The sequence below is a fragment of the Vulpes lagopus genome, chromosome 5, assembly GCF_018345385.1.
Source record: "Vulpes lagopus strain Blue_001 chromosome 5, ASM1834538v1, whole genome shotgun sequence".
Taxonomy (NCBI): domain Eukaryota; kingdom Metazoa; phylum Chordata; class Mammalia; order Carnivora; family Canidae; genus Vulpes; species Vulpes lagopus.
Genome location: NC_054828.1, coordinates 28,750,238 through 28,759,752, shown reverse-complemented (window position 1 = coordinate 28,759,752; position 9,515 = coordinate 28,750,238). Strand labels below are relative to the sequence as shown.

General features: G+C 40.7%; 1 pseudogene; it reads left to right on the top strand.

Annotated features, from left to right (window-relative positions):
- The first annotated feature begins 2,042 nt into the window (after positions 1-2,042).
- On the top strand, positions 2,043-3,946 carry LOC121491228 (annotated as a pseudogene).
- The last annotated feature ends 5,569 nt before the right edge of the window (positions 3,947-9,515 follow it).

Genomic DNA, 9,515 nt, shown 5'->3' with positions numbered 1-9,515 from the left:
CCTCAGTTAAGATTTCCAGAAGGAATGGCTGTCCAGTATCCCAGAGAAGGTGATGTATATTTGGTGATGGTTCAGGAAACAAGAATCTAAGAATAAATATTTTGAAATGAAATTGACCTGTCAGTTGTTAACAGTACTGGAGATCGTGTGGAGGGAGGTGTTTTGGAAATGTCGTTTGTATATGTTGTGATAAAGTTGGAGGTGACATCTGAGTTCCTCATTAATTAATCATATTTGTTTACAATAAGTAGCATCCAAGATTAGGAATGAAATTTCCAAATTCATAGAAATGTCTAATGCTAACTCATAAGGAAAGAGTGAGAAAGCAATAGCAAGGAAATAATTATTCACGATGTTGATGATGGGAAACCCAATGCTGTCATGACAAGGGAAGGCAGTTCCTTGTAATTACTGTGTTGGTACAGTACTTGTAATTAAAGACTAAAAACTCAGCCTACTCAGAAAGTTGAAAGCAGGTTTTAGCTAATCAAGATGAAGCTCATTTTGTTGTTTTTAATATGTCACAACTATTTCTTCTTCCTTTCCCTAATTTTTTTACTTTTTTTTTTTTGTTTGGAATTTCCTGTGGTGAAGAGGCAAGTGGAATTCACTCAAGAAAATAAGCCATGAATAATCTGATCTTTCTTTACCCTGGCCAAGGGCTGGTCTGCTGAACTGCAGGAGTGTTATTATCTATGAAATAGAAATATCAGAATCTTTCAAAGTTGTTGATTATTTTGAACTGACCCCTTTGTGACCACAGCACCCTGGGCTGTATGTGACACATGGAAGGTGTTCTGGGGTATTATGGGCATTTTTTTTCTGCTCTGTCATCCGGTATGAAGTAGTTCAGGGCATTTTTTTAGGCCGTTTTCTTTTTCTTTTTTAATAATAAATTTATTTTTTATTGGTGTTCAATTTGCCAACATACAGAATAACACCCAGTGCTCATCCCGTCAAGTGCCCCCCTCAGTGCCCGTCACCCATTCACCCCCACCCCCCGCCCTCCTCCCCTTCCATCACCCCTAGTTCGTTTCCCAGAGTTAGGAGTCTTTATGTTGTCTCCCTTTCTGATATTTCCCAACATTTCTTTTCCCTTCCTTTATATTCCCTTTCACTATTATTCATATTCCCCAAATGAATGAGAACATACACTGTTTGTCCTTCTCCGATTGACTTATTTCACTCAGCATAATACCCTCCAGTTCCATCCACGTTGAAGCAAATGGTGGGTATTTGTCGTTTCTAATTGCTGAGGAATATTCCACTGTATACATAGACCACATCTTCTTTATCCATTCATCTTTCGATGGACACCGAGGCTCCTTCCACAGTTTGGCTATTGTGGCCATTGCTGCTAGAAACATTGGGGTGCAGGTGTCCCGGCATTTCATTGCATCTGAATCTTTGGGGTAAATCCCCAACAGAGCAATTGCTGGGTCGTAGGGCAGGTCTATTTTTAACTCTTTGAGGAACCTCCACACAGTTTTCCAGAGTGGCTGCACCAGTTCACATTCCCACCAACAGTGCAAGAGGGTTCCCTTTTCTCCGCATCCTCTCCAACATTTGTGGTTTCCTGCCTTGTTAATTTTCCCCATTCTCACTGGTGTGAGGTGGTATCTCATTGTGGTTTTGATTTGTATTTCCCTGATGGCAAGTGATGCGGAGCATTTTCTCATGTGCTTGTTGGCCATGTCCATGTCTTCCTCTGTGAGATTTCTGTTCATGTCTTTTGCCCATTTCATGATTGGATTGTTTGTTTCTTTGGTGTTGAGTTTAATAAGTTCTTTATAGATCTTGGAAACTAGTTTAGGCGGTTTTCAATGGAAAACTTGCACAGTATGAGTACTTCAAGATCCATGCCACTCTAAAAGTAATTTCTGGCCCGGCTCGGGAGCATAAACAAGAGCGGGCACGGGATGAGGCCGCGGTTGATCCCCGGGCAGCCAGCTGCGGCCCGCGAGGCGGGGAGCTGGGCCCGGCCCCGACCCTGAGCTCACCCGACTCGCCCTCCCGCGCGCCAGCCCCTGGCCGGGCCCGCCCGCCCCGCGCCCACCATGAACCTGGCGAGTCAGAGCGGCGAGGCCGGCGCCGGCCAGCTGCTCTTCACCAACTTCAACCAGGACAACACGTCCCTAGCTGTTGGTAGTAAGTCCGGTTATAAATTTTTCTCCCTTTCTTCTGTGGATAAGCTGGAACAGATCTATGAATGCACTGATACGGAAGATGTGTGCATTGTAGAGAGATTGTTTTCAAGCAGCTTAGTAGCCATCGTCAGCCTCAAAGCTCCTAGAAAGCTAAAAGTTTGCCATTTTAAGAAAGGAACTGAGATCTGCAACTACAGCTACTCAAATACCATACTGGCCGTGAAGCTGAACCGACAGAGGCTAATAGTTTGCCTGGAGGAGTCTCTCTATATACACAACATTCGGGACATGAAAGTACTGCACATGATCAGGGAAACCCCTCCAAACCCTGCAGGCTTGTGTGCGCTGTCGATACACAACGACAATGGTTACTTGGCATACCCAGGCAGTGCCACTATTGGAGAGGTGCAGGTCTTCGACACCATGAATTTGAGAGCTGCAAACATGATCCCAGCTCACGACAGTCCTTTGGCAGCATTGGCATTTGATGCCAGTGGAACCAAGCTTGCCACTGCCTCCGAGAAGGGGACCGTGATTAGAGTATTCTCCATTCCAGAGGGACAAAAACTCTTTGAGTTCCGGAGAGGAGTTAAGAGGTGTGTGAGCATCTGCTCCTTGGCCTTCAGCATGGACAGCATGTTCCTCTCTGCATCCAGCAACACTGAGACTGTGCACATCTTCAAACTTGAGACTGTGAAAGAAAAACCTCAGGAGGAGCCCACCACCTGGACTGGGAAGGTACTCATGGCTTCCACCAGCTACTTGCCCTCCCAAGTAACAGAAATGTTCAACCAGGGCAGAGCCTTTGCCACAGTTCGCCTGCCTTTCTGTGGCCACAAGAACATCTGCTTACTGGCCACAATTCAGAAGATTCCCCGACTACTGGTGGGAGCTTCCGACGGGTATTTGTACATGTATAACCTGGACCCCCAGGAAGGAGGCGAGTGTACCCTGATGAAACAGCACAAGTTGGATGGAAGCATGGAGACAACCAATGAAATCTTAGACTCAGCCTCTCACGACTGCCCCTTAGTGACTCAGACTCAGACTCAGACAACACAGCTGTCGCCACAGGTACTCATGTGCCTTCATCTCCGACCAGACTTGCCTACGGAGACGAGCTGGGGGCCGTGGGCGGCGCATGTCTGGAAGAGGAGGCCAGCGCTCTGCGGCTGGAGGAGGACAGCGAGCATCCTCCTATGATTCTTCGGACGGACTGAACTTGACCTGTGAACTCTGACCCCCGGAGCAGAGAACACTGGCTTGATGGAGGACTTTGTGTTATGCTGCTATGAACTTTGACCTGAGTTGGGGAGAGGATGGCAGAGACTTAAAAAGAAAAAAAAAAAAAAAAGATCGTAGCTGTAGTCTCATTCCATACTGTTGAGAAATACATCGTTTTCACTTCAGTGGCTTTTAATCCTGCTTAGGAATCTTAGCTTTTTGTTTGTTTTCTGTTTTTGCCAAAATTAACTGTTTGGTGAAGCCCTTGAAACCTTGCTTTGCATGCGTTAATGTGCCAAGCCAGCATAGGAGAGCTAGAAGCCACTTTATAACAACTGCAGTTGTTTGGTTTTTAAAATCTGTATATAAGGAGGAGCGTACACAAGGAGAAGGTGGCATCGTGCAGAGCGGTTCTGGGTGTTAAGGCGGGTTCTGCTCAGGTGGGTCCAAGAGCCCTCTCTGGGTTTGCCAGGCTCAGGGGGCAACAGCCATGGGGAGGGGTCCTCTCTCTCCAGAGCCCCTCCTGGGCCCTTCCCCCCATTTTATTTTGTTAATTAAATTCTTTCCAAATTGGATTATTCTGGGAAAAAAAATAAAAGTAATTTCTGGCTCTTATTTGATAAACAGTACAGCTTCGTAGCACTTAAAGGCCAATGTTTAATTTCTAAAAATAGCAAAAAAGGAAAGTCTCCCAATATTTGGAAACCAACACACTTCTGAATAATCCATGGTTTTGGGACACCTGGGTGGCTCAGCGGTTAAGTGCTTTTATTTATTTATAATAAATAAAATCTTAAAAAAATAATTCATGGGATTAAGAAATCACAAATGAAAAAATACTTGGAATTGAATGAACTTACAACATCAAAAATTGGGGGAAGGAACAAAAACAGTATTTAGGGAGGTTAGCATTAAATGCATATTTTAGAAAAGAAAAAATATCTAAAATCAATAATCTAAGTGTCTACCTTACATAACTAGACAAAGAAGAGCAATTTAAGTCTAAAGCAAGCAGAAGAGGGCAGCCCCGGTGGCTCAGAGGGTTAGCGCCGCCTTCAGCCCAGGGCATGATCCTGGAGTCCCGGTATTGAGTCCCACATCAGGCTCCCTGCATGGAGCCTGCTTCTCCCTCTGCCTGTGTCTCTGCCTCTCTCTCTCTCTCTCTGTGTCTCTCATGAATAAATAAATAAAATCTTTAAAAAAATAAAGCAAGCAGAAGAAAAGAAATTATAGAAATTAGAGCAGAAATCAATAAAATTGAAAATAGAGAAAATCACCAAAGCCAAAAGTTTGTGAAAATGTAAATAAAAATTGATAAAGCTTTAGTCAAGTGAAGAAAAAAAAAAGGACATACAAATTTGTAATATCAGTAATGAGAGAAGGGTCATCACTAATGATTAAAAAGATAACAAAGGAACACTATCAACACTTTGTAACTTACAAATTTAATAGCTTAGATGAAATGGACCATTTATTGAAGGACACAAACTACAAAAACTCTCACAGAAGAAATAGGTAATCTGAATTGCTTATACAATTAAAGAAATTGAAGTAATAATAAATAACATTCCAAGATGAAGAAAGAAAGCACCAGACCACAATGGTTTCACTGGTGAATTCTACCAAACATTTAAGGAAGAAATGATACCAATTCTTCACAATCTCTTCCAGAAAACAGAAGCAGAGGAAGCAATTTTTAACTTATTGTGTAAGGCCAACAGTACCCTAATAGCAACACTAGATAAAAGAATTATAAGAAGGGAAAACTATAGAGCAATATCTCTCATTATCATAGATGCAAGTTGAATCCAACAGTGCATTATACACCACAAAAATTCAACACCTATTCATGATAAAAATCCAGCAGACTGGTAATAGAGGGGAATTTCCTAACTTGGTGAAGAACATACATAAAAAACCTATAGCCCAACTATAGGTTGAATAGGTACTATTATTCATGCCTATACTATATATATATATATATATATATATATATATATATATATATATACTATATGAATGGGTATTCATGATAAAAACGCTTGGTAAACTAGGAATAGAGAAGAATGTCCTGAACCTGATAAAGAATATCTCCATATCTAAAAAAAAAAATCCCAGCAACTTTAAAGCTAAAATTTTACTTCATGGTGAGAAACTTGAAGCTTTCCCACTAAGGCAGGAGCAAGGTAAGGATGTCCCCTCTCATCACTCTTTTTCAACATTGCTGGAGGTTCTAGTTAGTGCACTAAGACAACACACAGAAATAAAAGATACACAGACTGGGAAGGAAGAAATAAAAATATTTTTTGTAGGTGATGCGACTGTTTATGTAGAAAATCCAAAAGTATCAACAACAACAAAATCCTGGAACAAATAAGCAATTATGGCAAAGTTGCAGGATGCAAGGTTAAAAAATCAGTTGCTTTCCTGTGTACCAGAACTGAACAAGTAGAATTTGAAATGAAAATACATTACCATTTACATTAGCACTGCCCCAAATTTAAATACTTAATATATCTAAAATGAGTCTCTTGTAGACAGCAAATAGATGGGTTCTGCTTTTTTATACAGTCTGACAACCTGCACCTTTTGATGGGGTCATTAAGCCCATTCACATTACTATTGAAAGATATGAGTTTAGTGTCATCATGTTACCTATTCAGTCCTTGTTTTTGTGGATTGCTCCATTGGACTTCTTCTTAAAGGGGAATTTTAAGAGTCCCCCTTAAAATTTCTTGCAGAGCTGGTATCAGATAAAGGGCTAGTTTCCAAGATCTATAAAGAACTTATTAAACTCGACAGCAAAGAAACAAACAATCCAATCATGAAATGGGCAAAACACATGAACAGAAATCTCACAGAGAAGACATAGACATGGCCAACAAGCACATGAGAAAATGCTCCGCATCACTTGCCATCAGGGAAATACAAATCAAAACCACAATGAGATACCACCTCACATCAGTGAGAATGGGGAAAATTAACAAGACAGGAAACAAGTGTTGGAGAGGATGTGGAGAAAGGGAAACCCTCTTGCACTGTTGGTGGAATGTGAACTGGTACAGCCACTCTGGAAAGCTGTGGGGAGGTTCCTCAAAGAGTTAAAAATAGAACTGCCCTATGATTCAGCAATTGCACTGCTGGGGATTTACCCCAAAGATTCAGATGCAATGAAACGCTGGGACACCTGCACCCCAATGTTTATAGCAGCAATGTCCACAATAGCCAAACTGTGGAAGGAGCCTCGGTGTCCATCGAAAGATGAATGGATAAAGAAGATGTGGTCTATGTATACAATGGAATATTACTCATCCATTAGAAACGACAAATACCCACCATTTGCTTCAATGTGAATGGAACTGGAGGGTACTATGCTGAGTGAAATAAGTCAATCGGAGAAGGGCAAACATTATATGGTCTCATTCATTTGGGGAATATAAAAAATAGTGAAGGGGAATAAAGGGGAAAGGAGAAAAAATATGTGGGAAATATCAGAAAGGGAGACAGAACATGAAAGACTCCTAACTCTGGGAAACAAACTAGGGGTGGTGGAAGGGGAGGAGGGTGGGGGGTGGAGGTGACTGGGTGGCGGGCACTGAGGTGGGCACTTGACGGGATGAACACTGGGTGTTATTCTATATGTTGGCAAATTGAACACAAATAAAAACTAAATTTATTTAAAAAATAAATAGTATAAATCTAAAGAAAGATGTACAAGATCTATGTGAAGAAAATCACAAAACTGATGCACATCAGGGGCACCTGGTGGCTCTGTTGGTTAAGCGTCCAACTCTTGATCTCAGCTCTGGTCTTGATCTCAGGGTCATGAGTTCAAGCCCCACACTGGGCTCCATGCTGGGCATGGAGCTTACTTAACAAACAAACAAACAAACAAACAAACAAAAAAACTAATGCTATATCCTAAGTAAATGAGGAGATCCATGGATAGGAAGACTCAGTATTGTCAATATGTCAGTTCTTCCCAACTTGCCTCTTACACTGTTGGTAGGAATGCACACTGGTGCATCCACTCTGGAATAACAGTATGGAAGTGCCTCAAAGGTTAAGAATAGAGCTACCCTATGATCCACCAATAGCACTGCTAGTATTTACCCAAAGGATACAAAAATAGTGATTCAAAGAGGCACATGCAACCCGATGTCTATAGCAGTAATGTATGCAATAGCCAAAATATTAAGAGTCTAGATGTTCATCAACAGATGAATGGATAAAGATGTGGTATTTATATACAAGATACAATGCAATCATCAAAAAGAATGAAATCTTGCCATTTGCAATGATGTGGAATTAAAATGTATTTTAAACAAAATAAGTCAGAGAAAGACAAATATCATATGATTTCACTCATATATGGAATTTAAGAAACAAAACTGATGAACATAGGGGAAGGGAAAGAAAAATAAAATAAGATAAAAACAGAGAGGGAGGCAAACCATAAGAGGCTCTTAACTATAGGAGACAAACTAAGGATTGCTGGAGGGGAGGTGGGGGGATGGAGTAACGGGGTGATGGGTATTAAGGAGGGTACTTGATGGAATAAGCACTGGATAATATATGCAACCAATGAATCACTAAATTCTACCCTGAAATTAATAATACACTGCATATTAACTAACTTGAGTTTAAATGAAACAAACAAAAGGCTGTCAGTTCTTCTCAACCTGATCTACAGAGTCCATGCAATCCCAATCAGAATCCTAGCAAGTTATTTTGTAGATATCAACAATCTAAAATTTATATAGGAAGAGACGAAAGACCCAGAATAGCCAAAACAGTATTTAAGAGGATGAAGTTGGGGGACTGACACTACCTAACTTTAAAGACTTACTACCAAGCTGTAGTAATCAAGGCAGTGTGGTGTTGATGAAATCATAGACAAGTAGATCAATGGAGAAGAATAGAGAGCCCAGAAATAGACCCACATAAACATAGTCAAGTGATCTTTCATGAAAGAGCACAGGCAATGCAATGGAGCAAAGATAATCTTCAACAAATGCTGGACACCCACATGCAAAAACATGAATCTAAACATAGAACTTAACATCCTTCATAAAAATTAACACAAAATGGATCACAGGCCTAAATACAAAATGCAAAACTTAAATTCCTAGAAGATAACATAAGGGGAAAACCTAGGTTCTTGGGTATGGCGATTTTCTTTTAGATATATTGCCAAAGTCACAATCCATGAAAGAAATAATTGATAAGCCAGACTGCCTTGAAATTTAAAAATTCTGCGTTGTGAAAGACACTGTCAAGAGGGTGAGAAGACAAGCCACAGGCTGGGAGAACATATTTGTAAAAGCACACTTATTAAGGACTGTTATCCAAAATATACAAAGAACTCTTAGAACTCAACAACAATAAAACAAATAACTGGATTAAAAATGGGCCAAAGATCTTAACAGATACATCACCAAATTGGATTTATAGATGGTAAATGAAAAGCATATGAAAAGGTGCTCTACATCACATGTCATCAGGAAGATGCAAATTAAAACAATGAAATATCACTACACACCATTAGAATGGGCAAAATTTGGAACACTGACAACGTCAAATGCTGATGGATGTGGAGCTGAAGATGTGGAGTAATAGGAACTCTCCTTCATTGCTGGTGGGAATGCAAAATGGTGCAGCCACTTTGAAAGACAGTTTGGGGGTTTCTCACAAAACTAAACAGACTCTTACCATACTATCCATCAATTGTGATCCTTGGTATTTAATCCATAGGAGTTGAAAACATGTCCCCACAAAACCTGCATAAGAAGTTTTGAGCAGGGGATCCCTGGGTGGCCCAGCAGTTTAGCTCCTGCCTTCGGTCCAGGGCATAATCCTGGAGTCCCGGGACTGAGTCCCGCATTGGGCTCCCTTCATGGAGCCTGATTCTCCCTCTGCCTATGTCTCTACCTCTCTCTTCTCTTCTCTCTCTCTCTCTCGCTCTCTCTCATGAATAAATAAATAAATAAAATCTTTAAAAAAAAGTTTTGAGCAGCTTTATTTATAATTGCCAAAACTTGGAAGCAAACTAGATGTCATTTAGTAGGTGAATGGATAAATAATTTGTGTTACATCCAGACAATGGAATATTATCCAGAGCTAAAAAAACAAACGAACTATCAA